Source organism: Chrysemys picta, chromosome 6 (assembly GCF_011386835.1).
Source record: "Chrysemys picta bellii isolate R12L10 chromosome 6, ASM1138683v2, whole genome shotgun sequence".
In the NCBI taxonomy this organism is placed as follows: Eukaryota; Metazoa; Chordata; order Testudines; family Emydidae; genus Chrysemys; species Chrysemys picta.
The window spans coordinates 29,200,840-29,222,262 of record NC_088796.1 but is presented as its reverse complement, the minus strand read 5'-3'; positions in this window follow the sequence as shown (position 1 = coordinate 29,222,262).

The following is a 21,423-nucleotide window of genomic DNA, read 5'->3' as shown; positions in this document are numbered from 1 at the left end:
GCATACAACATGCACAATTTTCATACTGATTTAACTATTTTGGTTAGGGATGTGATTTTTTTAAACCAAAATAGTTAAATCAAAGCAGCCCCCAGTGTGGATGCCGTTATACCTATTAAAGGTGCCTTTTCCCGTAAAATACATAAATAAGCTATACTGATCTCACTGTCGCATAGGGGTTTTGTTGCTTTAACATAGACTGGTTTCAAATTAATATAGTTAAAGCAGCACAAAAAATGTTTCATATGTATTTTAAGGCCTTGATTCTGCAAAGACTTAAGCAAGTGCATAACTTTATACAGTGTGAATAAACCCACTGTCAGTGCAACCTACTTTTTCTATTCAGGGACCTAGGATATTAGAATATTTTTTCCAGCTGAGAAAAGAATTTCCTGCTTCTATCCTTTTTTTCTTTTATGTCAGTAAAATGTCTAAATGAAGTGTATGTAAATACCAGGATCTATAAACAAGAATCTGAAAAGCTTTGAAATGGGTTTAGCTTTTGGACTGTTGATATCACCAGTTTTATTTTTGTATGTTAAATGCAATAATATTTCAAGCTTCCATGTTGGTATTTTTCCATTTTATTGCCAGAGTCTACAGGCATTCAAACAAGAAGCTGACATTTACAAAAGTCAGAGTACATTAACAACCTTTCTCAATGTATATTTCACTATTCATCTGAAGTTTTAATGGCCTCTTATTGTTATAATCTCTCTGCTGTGAAGTAATTTTTGAGATCAATGGAGAATTATAAAGGTTGTTTTATTTAAAAAAAAATCATATTCTTGAGAAGCTCTAGTTTTTTACTCAACAGTCCTTTGCAAATAGTTTTCCAAACAGGAGCTTTCATGGGTGATATTTAAAATGATTACATGAATTGTTATTCTTTTCCAAATGCCTATAACGTAAAACGTTTGATTGCCCCCAATTTCTAGCCCTTTCTATTGAGTTGGATGTGAAAAAAATGACACAACAGTCTTAAAAAAATGAGGGTGCACAGAACTGAAAGAACATTTGCTGTAGGTCAGAATGACTTTTCTCAGTTCCACTGGACATTTGTTCAGCTGTTTTATCATTATGGGTTGAAATAGATTCTCTATTGTTACTTTCTTCAGATTTTCTTTTTATTGAAATATTATCAGTTAGGAACATAGTAATTGCCAGACTCGATCAGAACTCAGGTCAATCTAGGTCATGTCTCTAAGAGTGGCCAACACCAAATGCTTCAGGGGAAGATATAAGAACCCCCAATATGCAGATGTGGGATAATCTGCTCCCTACATCAGAATGATCCTGATATCTAATAGATAGAGATTGTATGGAGTTCAATATCCCTTCCAAAATACTTGTGATTAATTATACCAACTCTAGATAATCTTGATATACATGTAAATATTCAATCACTTTACATCTAATTAAATTCCTGGCCTCAATAATTTCCTGTGGTAATGAGTTTTGACAGTAAAAAGAGAAATGCAAATTCAAAGAGTATGAAATATGACTAAAGGGATGTAAAGTAAACAAGCATACTAACCAAGTCTCCCGTATTATTAGAGCTGGTCAAAGCTTTTTTTGACAAAAAGCTTTTTAACAAAAAATGAGATTTCATTGACAATTACTTTTTTAAAAAAATTGAAATTTTGTTTTTTGAAAAAAATATTTTAACAAAAAACAATTCAGAACCCCCCCTCAAATTTTCATTTTAAAATTGTGTGGAACTGTCCAAATTCTGATTTTTCACTCCCCCCCTCTTTTCCCCTACAAACTGGGGCCGGGGAGGGAAGTGAATAAATAAATAAAAGTTAAAAGGTGGGAGAAAGTAACAACATAACACTGATTTTTTCAGTGAAGGAAAAAAAATAAAAGTGTTTTTTTTCCCAGTGAGAAAAAGGAGAAAACATTTAAAAAATGAAAGTAAATGGAATCCTTCCGATCAAAAGTTTGCACACGATATCAAGCTGGGAGGGGTTGCAAGTGCTTTGGAGGATAGGATTAAAATTCAAAATGATCTGGACAAACTGGAGAAATGGTCTGAAGTAAATAGGATGAAATTCAATGAGGACAAATGCAAAAGTACTCCACTTAGGAAGGAACAGTCAGTTGCACACATACAAAATGGGAAATGACTGCCTAGGAAGGAGTACTGCAGAAAGGGGTCTGGGGGTCATACTGGATCACAAGCTAAATAGGAGTCAACAGTGTAACACTGTTGCAAAAAAAAAAAAAGCAAACATCATTCTGGGATGAATAAGCAGGAGTGTTGTAAGCTCTGCTCTGCGGTGATTAGACCTCAGCTGGAGTATTGTGTCCAGTTTTGGGTGCCACATTTCAGGAAAGATGTGGACAAATTGGAGGAAGTCCAGAGAAGAGCAACAAAAAAAAAGGTCTAGAAAACATGACCTACGAGGAAAGATTGAAAAAATTAGGTTTGTTTAGTCTGGAGAAGAGAAGACTGAGAGGGAACATGATAACAGTTTTCAAGCTGGAGGGAGAAAAATTGTTCTCCTTAACCTCTGAGGATAGGACAAGAAGCATTGGGCTTAAATTGCAGTAATGGCAGTTTACGTTGGACATTTGGAAAAACTTCCTAACTGTCAGGGTGGTTAAGCATTGGAATAAACCGTGTAGGGAAGTTGTGGAATCTCCATCATTGGAGATTTTTAAGAGTAGATTAGACAAACACCTGTCAGGGATGGCCTAGATAATACTTAGTCATGCCATGAGTGCAGGAGACTCGACTAGAAGATCTCTCGAGGTTCCTTACAGTCCTATGATTTTATGAAAACAAAAAGAAAATTTCCAAAAAATTCCTTATAATATTTTTTTCAAAAGGCCCACCCCAGCATGTTCCCCTGAGGTCTGTAGCACTGCACCACTTGCAAGTCTCCTTTCATGGTAATTCTTAAGTCAGGGTAAGGGCCTCCTTGCACCTTCTCCTTGGTGTGTGCACACTTTTATTTATTTCCCTCATTTATTATATATTATTTTTATACCAGTGAAGCCCAAAGCCCCACGTCACAGTCTGGCCCCATTAAGACAAGTGCTGTACCAACACACAGGAGGATATAGTCACCAGCCAAATGAGCTCCTGTCCCATCTGCGCACTCACTAGTACTGCACACCTTGCCAGAGACTTCCTCCAGCACAGGGAAGTGCTGAGTAGACCTAGAGAAGCACTTAACTGTGGCTGTGTCTGCTGCTCACTTCTCTTGTTACAGTGCTTACCCTTTACCTGTCACTGTAATGTTATTTATCGATGATGCTGGCAGTGTCAGTAAAGAGATGAGAACGTTATTCTTGCTTCATCATGCACAATCCCACTCCAAATAATTTCATATTTTCCAGGTTTTTGTGTGTGTTCCCTTGACAAGCAAGAATTGATAAAGCTGGCTGTGAACGTGAGCGATCAAAACTCAGAATGTTGGCCTGATTCTGATTCTCAATTCGGATTCTGACCACACAGCACAACGGGCCCGATTCTGATCTCAATTTACATTGGTGTAAGTCAGGGGTAACTTCACTGAAGTCAGTGGGCCAGATTCTGACCTCAATTATACTGATGTAAATTGGAGTGACTCCCCTGAAGTCAGAGCTGTTAATCCAGATTTATAATGGGGTAAATGAGATTAGAATTTGGGCCAAGAGAGTTACATTGTTGTAAGAGAGATCAGAATCTTACCTGCTGTCTTTAAATCCTTTAAAGCATTAAAAATAAACCAGGGTTTAAAAAAACAAAGCAAACACCAAGCAACAAAGAAAACTATTAAAGTTGGAAATAGAAAGTATAGAGCTCCAAGCACACACTAGTCTAGTTTCAGAATAAGGACTGAGGAAAAAATCAAACCAGGTGCTCCAGACTAATTGAGATCTAAACAGGAGACCAGCCATGTTCTTCCTGCCTCAGCCTTTCAGATAAACACAAACACTTTACACCAACACCAGGATATACAAAGTTAGGCTGAAACCCTGGAGCAGGAGCATTGTCTCAATTAACAGGGCTCTCCAGCAAATGAAATGGTGACAGCTATTGAAGGCGCAGTAGCATTCTGGGCACTGGTGAGGGGGGAATCAGTGACACAGAACACAACCTTATGAAACCCACGGAGTTCAGACTTTGTTAAGGCTGGATGGGGAAATGGCCATCTTGGACTTCTTTTTAGCTCTAGTATTATCAGACTGCATTCAGCATGGCCCACACAGGCTGCACCTACAGGAATGAAGCAAAGAAATGTATTCATCCTGTATACATTACTGTTCACTATATTATTATAGATGGCAAAAAAAAAAAGAGGCACTAATCCTCATAGCACACCCAGGAAGTTAGATTTCATTTCAGGGGGACAAAGAATGCTTGTTCAGGCAGTTTTCTGCATTCTCTCTCCACCCCAGTCCATCCTGCAAGTGAAATAATCACCTGGTGGAGGCCTCCCTTTGCCTGATGTCAATGCAGACTTCTTTAGCTGTCATTATCTGACCATGAGTTTGGCAGTCTCAGGCCATTCTTCAGGCTTGGTTTTATTTGGGGACCAAATGTAAAGGGCTAGATTCACTGCCTGCTTATGCTAGCTATGAAATTGGCTCAAAGATCCTAGTTCTGTTCCCAACAGCGCATACAAACATTTGTGTAAATGTTAACAGTCAGAACATTTGATATGAATCACTCACTGTCCCCTTTCACTGCCCATGTAGATTGATAGTGTTGGAAAAGATGTCTCCCATTTATCCACAGAACATGTGCAACACAAGCACTGAGAGCGTGAGCTTCCCCACACAACCCTGACAATGCGTCTCAACCCTGCTGCTGAGGGATCTGAGGGCAGGTCAGTCATTAGATTGATCCAGAAGCTCTTCTGTTTATTCTTCCAATAAAGACAAGTGTGGAGGAGATTTCTATGATGTGAGCACTCAAGTGTTGTTCTTCTCGTTGAGGCACAATATTGTAATTAGCACATAGATACTTTTTATTTAAACACAGCACTAAGCAGAGACCTAGTGTTGGCAGCAGCCTTCAGCTCCCTGTAGTCCAGAGTCCTGCCTCCCAAAATGAAGGATGATCTTTGGTCTCTGCAGCTACACAAAAATAAGAGTTGCCCTACACAAGTTGTCTATTAGGAACTGGACTGAAATCACTAACTCAGCTCAGCACCGCTGTGATATCGAGGATAGAGCATGGGAGTCATAAGACCTGAACTCCATTCCAGCCACCTGCTCTGCACAAGCCTGTACATTTTCAGAAGCATCCATAAAATTTGTATGCTCAACTTGCAACACTTATGGGCTGCTTTTCAGAGAGGCTGATAACCTACAGCTTCCCCTGATGTCAGTTGGAATTGTATGTTCTCAATGCCTAGGAAAACCAGACCCCAGGCATCTCAGGTTGGGTACCCAGAAACTGAAGCATGCAAAGGATAGATACTTGACAAAAAGTTTAAAATAAAATACAATTGACCTTAGCTTCTCTGCTTTAGCTGGGGATAATAATGCTTATATCTCCTCCTTTGTAAAGCACTGGAAGAAAAAGTGCCATGTACTGGGTAAGTATTATTATTACTAAGTGCAACATACTAATATGTGGAATATTGTGTTGTCATTTATTTATATTTTCTACACTAGGCCCACCTATCAGAAAGAAGTGTTCTTGCCAGCGGAGGGCACAAGACCCCAGGACCAGCAATAGAACCCAAATCTCCTGCCATCTTGCAATTCTGAGCTCTAACCCTAGACCAGAAATTTGGCTGACATTTTAAAAAAATTCACTAATTTCATCTTCGGATCTGGGATGTTTCTACTTCGAGTCAGGCCCCTGCTCTATAAAGTCGACAGTGCATACCTGAGAACTCTACACAACACTGTTTTTTAAGTGGGGAAAGTGCATTGTGGGAAAAGTCCAGACTGAGCATAACTGAAGCCACAGGAAAACCACTGCCTTATATTACATCAAAATAATACAATCCCAATGTAACAATCACAAATAGGCAATATGCTTGGCTTACTGAGGGCTAGGGGAGGTGGAGGCAAGGGAGAAACCACAACCTGAAACAACACTGTTAAGACTATAGAGACCCATGAGAACATAATTGTAGAGCGTCCAGTTCTTCAATGTTTGAATCCATTTTAATTTGAGTAGAAGCCAACAAGTGTATTTCTAAGCCCCCTTTATTTTTTTTCCGAGCAACACTTCTATAATCAAAGTCCCAAAGCAAATAGATTTTTGCACTAGCACAGCAAGGTGAAAAAGCCAGCTCCAAAAATCCATTACAACTTTAATAGGCTTGGTGTAGAAGTTTGTTATTCTGGAAGCCAAGAGGAGACAAAATTTCATCCTATTGTGACAGTAGGAAATTGAATGAAATTGAAACATGTTAAAAATACAAACTCTCTTAAAACACCGGTTCCCAATGTATACAACTCTTCTGCTAGAATGGAGCCACAAACGTAAGGAGCATTTCTTGAAGACTTGGCTTTATGTAGAGAGCATAAGAATTCTGTAGTTAATTGTTTAATTCTTGTATCCAGTGCCACCTGTATGCATGGCACTGTTTCAGAGGGAATATGGCACATTCCTTTCCCCAAAGAGCTTGCAGTCTAAAGTGATGGCAAGACAGATTACTGAAGCCAGTTGAACTGGGATGGTTTACACAGGCTGGGAAAGCTGTGGGGGAAAGCCCTTATGGTTCCCAACCGACAGTGCCACCTGAGTTGGGAAGGTTCTCCAACAGAAGACAGCCATTTCTTCACTGGAGGAGTGTGTAAAACAAGGAGTAAGTGCTGGAGCACTTCTAGTAGAGAGAGGGAGACATGAGGAGGGAGAAGTGAAGGAGTAAGGGAAAAAGCAAAGCAACTGTTCCTGTTTTCACAAGAGGGAGAGGATAGTGAGAAGCTGGGTAGCCTCTGTTCCTTTAAGGATGGGATTGGGAGCGAGGAACAGAAGGTCATGTAAGACTAGGCGCTTGAAGACCCAGGGCCTGCTCTGCAGCCTGAAGAGCAGAAGGTGCAAAAGCAGCAGCTGAGAAGCCCTGCACTGCAAAGAGGAAAGGAAGAACATAATTTGTTTTTGGGGGAAGAATTTGTTTGTCCGAGGGACAGACCGGGCAGAAAAGGTGGGGGAGTTGCGTTGTATGTAAGAGAGGAGTATGACTGCTCAGAGCTTCGGTATGAAACTGCAGAAAAACCTGAGAGTCTCTGGATAAAGTTGAGAAGTGTGAGCAACAAGGGTGATGTCGTGGTCGGAGTCTGCTATAGACCACCAGACCAGGGGGATGAGGTGGACGAGGCTTTCTTCCGGCAACTAGCAGAAGTTGCTAGATCGCAGGTCCTGGTTCTCATGGGAGACTTTAATCACCCTGATATCTGCTGGGAGAGCAATACAGCGGTGCACAGACAATCCAGGAAGTTTTTGGAAAGTGTAGGGGACAATTTCCTGGTGCAAGTGTTGGAGGAACCAACTGGGGCAGGGCTTTTTTTGACCTGCTGCTCACAAACAGGGAAGAATTAGTAGGGAAAGCAAAAGTGGATGGGAACCTGGGAGGCAGTGACCATGAGATGGTCGAGTTCAGGATCCTGACACAAGGAAGAAAGGAGAGCAGCAGAATACGGACCCTGAACTTCAGAAAAGCAGACTTTGACTCCATCAGGGAACTGATGGGCAGGATCCCCTGGGAGAATAACATGAGGGGGAAAGGGGTCCAGGAGAGCTGGCAGTATTTTAAAGAATCCTTATTGCGCTTGCAGGAACAAACCATCCTGATGTGTAGAAAGAATAGTAAATATGGCAGGCGACCAGCTTGGCTAAACAGTGAAATCCTTGCTGATCTTAAACGCAAAAAAGAAGCTTACAAGAAGTGGAAGATTGGACAAATGACCAGGGAGGAATATAAAAATATTGCTCAGGCATGCAGGAGTGAAATCAGGAAGGCCAAATCACACTTGGAGTTGCAGCTAGCAAGAGATGTTAAGAGTAACAAGAAGGGTTTCTTCAGGTATGTTATCAACAAGAAGAAAATCAAGGAAAGTGTGGGCCCCTTACTGAATGAGGGAGGCAACCTAGTGACCGAGGATGTGGAAAAAGCTAATGTACTCAATGATTTTTTTGCCTCTGTCTTCACAAACAAGGTCAGCTCCCAGACTGCTGCACTGGGCAGCACAATATGGGGAGAAGGTGACCAGCCCTCTGTGGAGAAAGAAGTGGTTCGGGACTATTTAGAAAAACTGGACGTGCACAAGTCCATGGGGCCGGATGCGCTGCATCCGAGGGTGCTAAAGGAGTTGGCGGATGAGATTGCAGAGCCATTAGCCATTATTTTTGAAAATTCATGGCGACTGGGGGAGGTCCCGGATGACTGGAAAAAGGCTAATGTAGTGCCCATCTTTAAAAAAGGGAAGAAGGAGGATCCGGGGAACTACAGGCCAGTCAGCCTCACCTCAGTCCCTGGAAAAATCATGGAGCAGGTCCTCAAGGAATCAATTATGAAACACTTAGAGGAGAGGAAAGTGATCAGGAACAGTCAGCATGGATTCACCAAGGGGAAGTCGTGCCTGACTAACCTAATTGCCTTCTATGATGAGATAACTGGCTCTGTGGATGAGGGGAAAGCAGTGGATGTGTTATTCCTTGACTTTAGCAAAGCTTTTGATACGGTCTCCCACAGTATTCTTGCCGCCAAGTTAAAGAAGTATGGGATGGATGAATGGACTGTAAGGTGGATAGAAAGCTGGCTAGATCATCGGGCTCAACGGGTAGTGATCAATGGCTCCATGTCTAGTTGGCAGCCGGTTTCAAGCGGAGTGCCCCAAGGGTCGGTCCTGGGGCCAGTTTTGTTTAATATCGTTATTAATGATCTGGAGGATGGTGTGGACTGCACTCTCAGCAAGTTTGCAGATGATACTAAACTAGGAGGCATGGTAGATACACTAGAGGGTAGGGATCAGATACAGAGGGACCTAGACAAATTAGAGGATTGGGCCAAAAAAAACCTGATGAGGTTCAACAAGGACAAGTGCAGAGTCCTGCACTTAGGACGGAAGAATCCCATGCACTGCTACAGACTAGGGACTGAATGGCTAGGTAGCAGTTCTGCAGAAAAGGACCTAGGGGTCACAGTGGACAAGAAGCTGGATATGAGTCAACAGTGTGCTCTTGTTGCCAAGGAGGCTAACGGCATTTTGGGCTGTATAAGTAGGGGCATTGCCAGCAGATCGAGGAACGTGATCGTTCCCCTTTATTCGACATTGGTGAGGCCTCATCTGGAGTACTGTGTCCAGTTTTGGGCCGCACACTACAAGAAGGATGTGGAAAAATTGGAAAGAGTCCAGCGGAGGGCAACAAAAATGATTAGGGGTCTGGAGCACATGACTTATGAGGAGAGGCTGAAGGAACTGGGATTGTTTAGTCTCCAGAAGAGAAGAATGAGGGGGGATTTGATAGCAGCCTTCAACTACCTGAAGGGGGGTTCCAAAGAGGATGGAGCTCGGCTATTCTCAGTGGTGGCAGATGACAGAACAAGGAGCAATGGTCTCAAGTTGCAGTGGGGGAGGTCTAGGTTGGATATTAGGAAACACTATTTCACTAGGAGGGTGGTGAAGCACTGGAATGCGTTACCTAGGGAGGTGGTGGAGTCTCCTTCCTTGGAGGTTTTTAAGGCCCGGCTTGACAAAGCCCTGGCTGGGATGATTTAGTTGGGAATTGGTCCTGCTTTGAGCAGGGGGTTGGACTAGATGACCTCCTGAGGTCCCTTCCAACCCTGATATTCTATGGTTCTATGATTCTATGATTCTATGATTTCTTTATTGGATTTGTCTCAATCTTATTAATCTCTCCTTATATGGAAGGTGTTCCATACCCCTAATAATTTTTGTTGCCCTTTTCTGTACCTTTTTCAATTCCAATATATCTTTTTTGAGATGGGGCAACCAGATCTGCATGCAGTATTCAAGATGTGGGCGTACCATGGATTTTTGTAGCGGCAATATGATATTTTCTCTATTATTATCTATCCCTTTCTTAATGATTCCCAACATTTTGTTCGCTTTTTTGTCTGCTGCTTCACATTGAGTGGATGTTTCAGAACTATCCACAATGACTTTAAAATCTCTTTCTTGAGTGGTAACAGCTAATGTAGTCTTCTCCCTCTACCATTGCTCCGTGCAAGTCCGTAATGCAGGTGCTCAAAGCATCCCTGATTTCTTTTGCCTATGTACGTCCTGCTCCAGCTATGAAAGGTGCACTTTCAGGCTGAGTATACCAGTTCAGCAAACCATTACTGTCATAGGTCAATTCAGTGGGATTTCAATCTGCCAAATACACATCCAACCACCATTCTACACCTACTGGGAGTGTAATTAAACCTTTTTTTGGAATAAAGATAGGAAGCATTACAAGCAAACCAAAGTAAAAATACACTTCTAAGACTAAAACTTAACTTCAGCAAATTATAAACTTTGCCTAAGCGGGTTTCACACCTATATTCAGTTCCCAGGGAGAAAAAACTGACGGGTCTTGTTCCAGACTGCATCTATTGGGTCAACAACAAAAGGAAGTTGCAAATTCAAGGACCCTCCACTGAGAACACACTGTCTCCAATTCCCCCTCTGTTCATATTATTCAAAATGTCTCAGTTGTACCAAGTCATTGAACAGTGAAAACGTCTAGACAGCGAAAAATGCGAACTGTTTTTTATGTCATCACCTCCGGGTAGCACTAGGATAAGGAAATGAAGGAAGGACCCTTAGGACAGCACAAAATACCCCTAAACATATTCTTCTATATAGTCAAGCTGAGCAACACAAGGTTGATAGCTAGGATTGATAGACGTGGTTTGTAAAATGGTGAAGGGTAAGTATTTTCTTTTAATATCTCATAAAAGTACCTCATCAAAAAGCTACCATTTTTTCAGTAACAATTGCTGAGTCCAGTACAAGGAAATCTTAACCAGGTAAAATCTTTTGGAATTATTGTTGCATTGCCAGTTGATGAAAACACATGAATACTGCAACAGTGGCCCTTCCAATTCTTTTCTTTCTATGTCTTTTTCATTAGTAGGTTAGGACCTACAGTCTCACAGAAATTAGCTAATATCTTGAATGACCACAGCGGGGCTGCCATAGAGTTGACAGCTCATGTTTTTATGCCAGACATGACCTTCTTAGAAACAGCTTTAGGATTGTACAATACTTACCGAGATTCCATGAACTTTCAAAAATGGTATCCCTTAGGCCTTGGGTTTTCAGTTCATAAAATATATGTCACAACTCCTTGATAAAGTGTTCCTGGTCAAGGGTATTGAACTGTGAAATGAGCTACCAAAGGAGATAAGACTGATCCAAATCCTATTTGTCATTAGAACATCATGCCAACCCCACTTGTTTACTATGACAAGAAGACTATTACAAAGAAAGGAGCTACTAACATCCCATATAAAATATATAAAAAGCAAAGCCTCTTAGAACTTGGGAGAGATGACAAATAGAATCCACTGTTAGATCTATTGCTTTAGGCTTGGAGCTGGTGGTGTGACTCCCAGCTCAAATAGACATACCAGTACTCACTCTAGCTCAAATTGAGCTAGCATGTTAAAAAGAGTTATGTTGCCGTGGTCACACAGCGAGTGGTGAGTGGTGGCACAGGCTAGCCACCCCAAGTACAAACCTGCCTGTGTGCTGTGGATATATACTTTGGGCAGCTAGCCCGTGTTGCCACTTGCTGCTGCCTGTGCTACCACAGCTACACTCCTATTTTTAGCATCCTCGCTCAATGAGAGGTAGTGTGAATATGTCTATTTGAGCTGGGAACCACACCCCCAGCTCCAAGTGCAGACGTAACTTTAGTGTCTAGATCAGGGCCCCATTGCACTAGACACTTACAAAGGAGTAAAACAAAGACAGTCCCTGCCCCAGAGAGCTCACAAACTTAGGAGCACACTACAGAAATCTAAATAACTATATTTAGATACCCACCACTGGAATAGATACAAAGCCCCTAGATAAGATAGGTTGTGACAATTTTAGCAATGGTAGGCGGGTGCTATGAAGGCATTAGAAGTCACGCTTTTCATATTTATACCTGATAGAGACAGATTAGACTCAATGAACTGACCCATAAATATGGCAACATACAGTAGTTATGCTAATACATTGTTAATTTCTACAGGGTGATATTTATTGTATCTAGCATGTCAGTCCTTATAGCAACAAAGTACTTCACACTATCATGGTCCCCAGAAATAAATTCTTAGTAGCTAGCAAATCACAATTAACCATAAAAAGAAATATAGTTTCTGCCTGCTGTAACAATTAGTGCCATTTTGCAAATACAAAAAGATAAATTATATAATCAGTACAAGTGATTCCCATGACAAATTCTGGCCCTGTGTCAAAATAGCTGCAGATTGAAACATCAGGAACAAAGAATACAGGCCATATTTACATGATGGGGGACTCTCGCCTGGGAAGCAACTACTCTGAAAAAGATTTGGGGGGTATGGTGGATAATCCACTGAACATGAGCTTTTGCAGGGCTGGTGCAAGGAAGTTTTGCGCCCTAGGCAAAACTTCCAACATGCGCCCTCTGCCCCAGCAGCCCTGCGGCAGCTCCCCGCCCCCCTCCGCCCTGAGGCGCCCCCCCATGGTAGCTCCCCCCTCCGGAGCCATGCAGCAGCTCCCCACCCCAGCTCACCTCTGCTCCACCTCCTCCCCGAGCATGCCGCCCTCGCTCTAATTCTCCTCCCCTCCCAGGCTTGCGGCGCCAAACAGCTGATTGGCGCCGCAAGCCGGGAGAAGTGGAGCGGCAACTGCACGCTCGGGGAGGGGGCATAGCAGAGATGAGCTGGGGTGGGGAGCGGCCACACGGCTCCCCGGGCAGGGGGGTGGGGAGCTGCTGCGGGGGGGGTCCCTCAGGCCAAGGGGGGGAGCTGCCGCAGGGCTCCCCACCCCAGCTCACCTCTGCTACGCCCCCGCCCCGAACACACCGCCCCCACCGGCAATGACAATAATTGCATGGAGCGGCTGCTGCGCTGGGAGAGGGAGTCTGAGCCGCACATGTCAGCACACCGCCGGCAGCCCAGCCCAGGAACGCTGTAAAAAAAATTGGGGGCACCGCTTTTTGGCACCCTGAAATCTTGGCACCCTAGGCAACTGTCTAGTTTGCCGTAATGGTAGCACCGGCCCTGAGCTTTTGGCTGAGGCCAAAAGAGCTAATGATATTTTTGGATGCATAAACAGGGGACTCGTGGTAAGAGTGGAGAGGTTATTTGTATGGTGTGACTGCTGCTGGAATACCGTGTCCCGTCCTGATGCCCACAATTAAAGAAGGAGGTTGATAAACTGGAGAGCCATGAGAATGGTTAAAGCACTAGAGAACAGGCTTAAAGTGACAGACTCAAAGAGGTCCATCTATTTAGCTTAATAAGAGAAGGTTAAGGGGTGACTTGATTATAGTCTATGCCTAAATGGGGAACAAATATTTAATAGTGGGTTCTTCAATCTAGTAGAGAAAGGTATATCACAACCCAACTGCTGAAAGTTGAAGCTAGACAAATTCAGACTAGAAATAAGGCATCAATTTTTAATGGTGAGCGTAATTAACCATTTGAAAAATTTATGAAGGGTTGTCGTGGATTCTCCATCACTAAAAAATTTTAAATCAAGATTAGTTGTTTTCCTACAAGATCTGCTCTAGGAATTATTTTGGGTAAGTTCCATAGCCTGTGCTAAACAGGAGATCAGACTAGATCAGGGGTCTCAAACTCAAATGACCACGAGGGCCACATGAGGACTAGTACGTTGGTCGAGGGCCGCATTACTGATACCTCCCCCGCCGCCCTTGGCCCCACCCCCACTCCACCCCTTCCATGAGGCCCTGCCCCCATTCCAACCCCTTCCCTGAAATCCCCACCCCAACTCTGCCCCCTTCCTGCCCCCAGGGGAGGCAGGAAGGATGTGGGGTGTGGTGGGGGCTCAGGGCAGGGTGTTGGGGTGTGGGGTGCAGGAGGGGTGTGGGGTACAGCAGGGGGTTGGGCTGCAGGAGGGGTGCGGGGTACAGCAGGGGGTTGGGCTACAGGAGGGGCTCGGGGGGCGGCAGGGGGCAGGTCAGGCAGGAAGCCTGCCCTTTCCCCGGAGCACGTCTGGCTGGAGCCGCTCTAGGTAAACGCTGGGGAGGGGGCCGCGAGGAACTCGCAGGCCGCAGAAAACAACCCGCGGGGCTGCATGCAGCCCCTGGGCCACGTGTTTGAGACCCCTGGACTAGATGATCAAAATGGTCCCTTCTGTCCTTGGAATCTATGACTCTATAAATGGTGCAGTAACTGCAGTACTGAGGAACAAGAGGATCAGTTGCAAGCGGGTGAGGGGAAAAAGAGATGATATGACAGTTGATGGTAATTGAAACCACCCTGTGTCTCCTGTCCCTATGATTTCCAGTAAAAAATTTTGGCAGAAAGCCTCTTCCCAAAATACTAAGCCATTTCAGCATATAATGTCCAAACATGCAAACACAATGTGCCCCGGTTCATCTGCTGACTGAAATCTTGTGACATCCTCAGTAAGTTTTGGCCACTGAAACAGCCTCAAGAGTGTTAATATAATGAATTCAAAATTTTTCAGAGTACAATGAGGCCCAGTCCAAGCTACACATTTTAAGCCCCAAGCCACATACACTCCTGCACATGACTTATTTTATGTATTTGCAGTGTTATAGCCATATTGGTCCCAAGATATTAGAAAGACAAGCTGGGTGAGGTAATATATTTTAATGGACCAACTTTGGTTGGTGAAAGAGACAAGCCTTTGAGTTAGACAAGCTTTTGAGCTACTCCGGGTAGCTCAAAAATTTGTCTTGTTCACCAACAGACATTGGTCCAATAAAAAATATTACCTCACCCACCTGGTCTCTCTTATTTTATGCATGTGAGTCACCTTATTTAGTTCAATGAGATTAGTAGTCAGTTAATGACAGGGCTGGCTTCAAACATGGATTCGGTCCACACATCATATGATAAAAATTTGAGTGGTAACTCTTGCATCCAACAGCATTGTTCCTCTGTTGGAAGCCTAGACTAGCATATGATTACCTTCTAATAACCAGTTCAGAACACCCTATGGTTGGAGTATGTTTGAAGCATGGGAGTGTTGTTTGTTTTGCAGTGCAGACAGAACCCCCCATTATAGCTGGGCAGGAAACAGTTCACCTATCCCGTGAGAATCTGAAATTTCCAAAAATGTTCATGTCCCAAATCGGGATGAAAAGTCATTCTCAGACTTTTTTGAATTAGTAATAAAAAACAAATGAACATGGATTAGATCAATCAAAATGTTTTATTTGGATAATTTCAAAATATTGTTTTTATTTTGACTTTCTTTAACCTTTTTTTAGTATTACATTAACTAATGAAAAGTCATTTTGAACTAGAAAACAAAAGTTTTCATTTAGAAAATCTCAAAGAGGGGTGTTCTGACAATTTGAAACTTGTTTAAAAATGTTTTGAATCAGGAAATTAATCTAAACTGGCCCTTTCCCACAAACAGTTTTCATTTTGATGAACTGACATTTTGTGATGAAAAAACTTTTAGCTGGAAAATTCCCAGCCAACCCTAGCTCCCCCCGCCCCCGTTTTGCTGCTTCTCCTTCCCCCGCAGCCCTCTCTATTGTAGGTCACCCCAGGGTGCAGTTCCACGGTGCTGCTGATGCAATTGGATGTACATGTTTCCTGGACACTTTATCCCCTGCTGGGAAAACTGCCCAGATTTTCCCAGAATTCACCAATACAAGGCAGCATGATAGGTGCAGTTGTACTAAATTATGACAGCAGAAAATCTGCTGTGGGAACACAAATGGAACCATGTTACTTGTAACCAGTGACAAAAATCAGTTAGAAATTTAGAATGGAATATCTTAAATGTCCTAATGCCTATCCAAAGTTTAGGTTGGAACACTTAGGTCCAGGCTGAAAGTCACATGAGAACAGACTCTAGTAAGATCTGCAGCTCTTCTTGCCTATAGATGGGTTGAATTCACTGCAAGAAGTGGAGTGATTCACTACTTGTCACATATAATCATTTCAGATTTTTGATTGTTTTGGGTCTTCCCTGCAGAACAAAATACAGATGCTGCACTGACTGGTACTTCTGCACTGGGGGCACACCAAAAAAATGAGAAAATAAAATCAGAGTCAGCTAAAGTTACTTTCATCCCAGTTCAGAGTAGAGTTTGCACCAGTTAGTAGAACTGATCTTCCAAACAAAGGATCTCTCTTCCATGCCACAGATGGTATTGTTTACACACTGGTAGGGAACTCAAAAACAGCAGGAACTGAATGTCAAGAATGCTTTTAATTAATAGGCAGGCCTGTATCTAAGGACCTCCGTCCAAAATTTTGAATTGGATGTATCACTGCTTGCACTGGGGCACATTCTCTGCTCCTTCAGTCTCGTTTCTTCTCAGGTATTGAAGGGAGGGTGAGGGAAGAAGCTGTTTTGGTCTTTCCCCCCTCCTTTTCCAGTATCTTTCTAATGAAGGTGTCAGTCTCACCACACTCACAAAATAATTGTCTGAACAAGACAATAAGCTCATGATGTATATTTCTTATGCAGAACATCACAATCAAATTCAGCTGCATGTGCTTCTAGTTCCAATTTGACTATACTAGTAGCTCAAATGTGAAATATTTATGGGCTCATATCTCATAATGCAACTAAGAGGCAGTTTCAGGCATAAAATGAAAAAGCACCATACTAGGAAGGTGGCAGTCTGACATGAGGTGTGAGGAGCTAATTCACCTGTGGTTAATTTATTTGTATCTCCTTGACTGGATAGGACCATACTGAGTTGGGTGAGGAAGTACAAAAGTCAGAAGTGCTGCCTGTGGCATTCTTCATTCATTCTGACCTTGTCTTGACTCTCACAAAGCCCCTATGCGGGGGCTCTCTGGAGATCCAGATCACAGCCGGTGAAGAGCCAGGGCTGACAGGATGGACACACCACACACTGCTCCCTGTCAAGCCCACATAAGGTAACATTACCTTCTCAACTCTCCCACCACCGAGTAGAAACCTTGTCACACCCCAATGGGCCCCTCCCTCAAGGGATCCCCTGGGGAAGGCAGATCAGCATTGTATTTTGCTAACGTGGTTGCAAGCATTGCAGGGCATTTTGGGAAAGGTCAAAGGTGTGAGTGAGTGTGGAATGGAAGATTCCCTTGCAGGGAGCGAGGGGCCAAGAGGGGGAAGAAGGAAGAAAGCAAGAACAGGTTAACTCGACATTTTAGCTAGCTCCGTGTGAAGATAAGATGATGGCCTTGGTCCAAGGTCATGGGCGTGATGAGAAATCTGCAACTGTCTAGCTGTAAGAAAAGGAGAACAAAGATGAGCAAGGCTGCAGAGATAACAGTGAGAGTGAATGAGATGGCGAAGGTCAACAGGGGGGAAAACAAAGTCTCTGGAGCCAGGGTGTTTTGGGAAGCCAAGGAGGCCACAGCGAGCTGGTTTGGACTACAAAGAGCACCAGGAACAGTGGACCCTGGAAGAAAAAAACCCCAAAGAAACCCAGGACTTAAAACCCTCCCAAGAGCCAAAGCAAGTTGGAGATTACAGTGGACCCCGGACGACCTGGGCCCACGACAGAACTCCCATCCACCTTCCCCCTCTTCTTCTTACGTTACACCCAGGCTTGGCCAGCCTCGGGTAAAGCGTATGTGAGTATGAAAGTGGGTTAGGGCTTGGGGCACTAATGCTTTCTTCCTTCCTCTGAGTAACGTGGGGAGCTGTTATTTTATTATTTTATGAAGAAAGCTTTAAAACATAGACACTTGGTGTGTTTCGTCATCTCCTCCCCCAAAAGAGCCTATGGCCTCAGCCTGATCACCTGATGCCTCAGGCAGATTGGTAACAGAAATCTGTCAGAACCTTGCTTAAGGCAAAGATTGGTGGCAACATCCCTATCTACTAGCACAATTCCAGTGAGAAAACCCCCAGGAGCAGAGCACCAGTGCAAAGGGACAGACAATCCTGGCCTCTACAGATTGCAGAGATCCAAGCACCAAAATCCTCTCCTTATGCCACAGGGAGACAAGTCTTCTACCAGGAGGGAATGATGGTGGTGATATTTGCAAAATTTCAAGTTCCTTACACAGGTATATTCTCTGTAAGGGGTGATATGGCTCCTTGAATTCAAAATGAAGGGCCTGGAGGTGGGTGAACAGTTATAGAGTCCATGCCTGCTGTACCTCTTGGATCATTTCTTGTGGAAAGTGTCAAACTTGGAATTTGGGGATTTATTAGCCTGGCATATGTTTCTGAAGGGGAGAGAGAAACACAACATAATATGGTTATGATTAAAAGCAGCAGCTTGGTCAAGTTAGCCAAGAAGACACCAGTAGTTAATTATTTTCCTGAAGCACCATCAGGAAATATTTGTCACAGCTATTAATAATAGCAGCAACAGCATGGCTGTAGATTTTGTGGCTGGGGCATAATTAAATATGGAGAAATATTTAAGAAGCAAAAAATCCCTTGTTCCATTCACCCATTCTGACCGGTCTTTACATTGAAAGAGAAGCTTAATCCTTATAGAATAATTTCTCTTCTCATTTCATTCTTTGAGACTTTAAAATGAGCTAATTCAGATTTTGGTCCAGACCCTGATTCCCTTTTTCATGGTAGGTAGCAGCTTTCTTCACAAACAATCCCATTCAAATCAATGGGGCTACTTATGGAGTAAAGTGCTATCCAACATGAGTAATGGTACCAGAACCTGGCCTTTTGCAAAGAAAGGTTTCCATTTCTTTCAGGAGTGTGGGTTTTGGTACCTACATAAGCCTTTCATTTTTACTACAAACAATAGCTCAGGACCAAGATGTTATGCAGAAAATTGTGGGTCTGTCTTTTAAAATCATACCTAATAATCTGAAAACTTCTGTTTCATGGAATTACACTCTCAGGAGAGTTCAAAACTAGAAAAATAGACAAGATTTGTTTTTGCGACTTTGCAGCTTATCTAACTATGAAGAATTTTAAAATGCCTACTTACAAACCTCAAACCCACCTTTTCACAACATGAATAATGCACCTTTCATACAGAAAAAGGTACCTGGCAGCATCAGCTATGGTAGAAAATCAGAAAACAAGATTTTTCAGACATATATTTACAGAACTGGAGTACATTTTCAGAGCTAGTCATATAATTTCTAAATTTTGCCACATGAAAGCCACCTGTACACTAATTTTCTCGGTAAAAGATTCCTGACAGTGCTTAGAAATGCATTGCCTTGGAAGCTGTAATGGTGTCAAGGCTTCCACCGAAGTTTGAACGTACTCTAAAGGGAACTGTAGTGTTGAAGAAGTTAAAGTGACTATTGCCATAGTACACGTATGAGAACATGATCTTCTGAGACAACTGAAGAGTACAAAAAGCTCACCTTCTTACTGCATGGAGAAAAATACACAATAATGTCATGCTTCAGAAACTGAAAGGAATATTCCTTATGGAGGCCCCAATCCACCAAAACAAATACTTCAATGGGACTACTCATGATTAAATTGAAGCACCATTTGAAGAATCAGGGCCAAATAAAGAAAGAACATCCTCTTACTTTTGCATTCTGGGGCTGCCGGGTGCCGCTCGGCCCGGGCTGGAGGGAGCCGCTTGGCCAGGGCCGCGCCTCCCCAGAGCTTCCCTCCTCGCATCCCCCTGCCCCAGCCCCAGTCCCAGCTTACCTGCTGCTGCCTCCTGCCTGCCCCTGCTTTTTTTTCAGACTTCCCGCGAAGATCTGATTCGCGGGAAGCAGGGGAGGGGGAGGAGCAGGTGTGCGGAGCATTCAGGGAAGGGGAGGAGGGGGAAGACAGCTGCGAGGCCGAACGGCGTGGTAAGGCTGCAGGGGCTGCAGGGGATGCGGGGAGCCGGGAAGGAGCTTTGGCTGCCGAGCGGCGATTGGCTGCCACTTTTCTGTCCATAAATAGCCGACCGGGGGGAAATCCCGGACATTTTTAGATTTTTAAAAATCCCCCCTGGACGGCTATTTATAGACCGAAAAGCCGGACATGTCCGGGGAAATCCAGACATATGGTAGCCCTAAGTTATATTGTGTAGCTATCCTTATCACAGGCCCTGATTCAGTAATGTACTTAAGCACAGGCCTAACTTTAAGCTCACCTGTAGTCCCATTGATATCAGTACTAACTTTGCAAAGCTAAGGCTCCTGGGGTACAGGGATAACCCCTTGTGTATCAGGAGCTGGTTTTAACTGCAACTCAGCTTCCCCTGCCACCAGGGCCAGCTCCAGGCATCAGTGAAGGAAGCAGGTGCCTGGGGCAGCCAATGGAAAAGGGCAGCACTCCATCTGTTATTGGGGTGGCTCCACTTTAGCTTTCGGTGGCAATTCGGCAGTGGGTCCTTCACTTTATTGCTTCCTGGAGGGAGGGATAGCTCAGTGGTTTGAGCATGGCCCTGCTAAACCCAGAGGTGTGAGCTCAATCCTTGAGGAAGCCATTTAGAGATGTGGGGCAAAAAAAATAGTTGGGGATTGGTCCTGTAGGGGGCTGGACTAGATGACTTCCTGAGGTCCCTTCCAACCCTGATAGTCTATGATTCTATTCCACTTCCGCAGCAGCTCAATCAGGTTTTTTCTTTTTTCTTCACTGCTTGGGGCGGCAAAAAAGCTGGAGCCGGCCCTGCCTGCGACTTCTCCCATTTGAAAGTAAGAGATATAAGAGTGGCTGCTTGGAAGTCAGGGGTGAAAATAGTTTGGATAAAGTAGGGCTCTGACTGTGCCCACAAGATTGAGATGAATCAGAGTTGGTGGAGCTTTTCTGTTTGCTTGGTGCTTAGGGAAACTTAATATGCTTTAGAAATACTCACCCTGAAGGCAATATTTTGCTGACTGTAAATGCTTTCTTCTTCATTGAATCATTTAGTAACTTTTTTCCTCTCTTCCTGTGTATTTCTTTTTCCACGTGATGTGTTTGTAAAAATATTTCATGGGTTCTCGCTGTGTAGTCATATGGAGCCTATCCCTGTAGTATCTGAATGCCACAGTTTCTCATTTGTATGCAGCTATCATATCCCTCACATTAAATGGTGAACCGAAAGCAAAGTATTTAATCAGTTGTAAATACCATTTACTAAGAATGTACTACAAAACAGAGGCTATTGCTATTAATGCAAATAACCAAGGAATGGCAAAAAGAACATTACATTTTTTTATTAGTATTTCCTTTTAACAGGAGAGAAAGTGCAAACATATTTACCATTTTTTAATTAGTAGAGAACTCACTCTGGAAATTTCACTAAATAGATCACTGATGAGTTGGACAAGCAGGGTAAAGGTTTATTTGCTTTTGAATGAGTGCTATGTTGACAAACCAGAGCCGACAAAACAGAAGGTCTGGGGAAATGTTGACAGCATGTCTAGAGGTGATTGCAACTGCAAATACAAA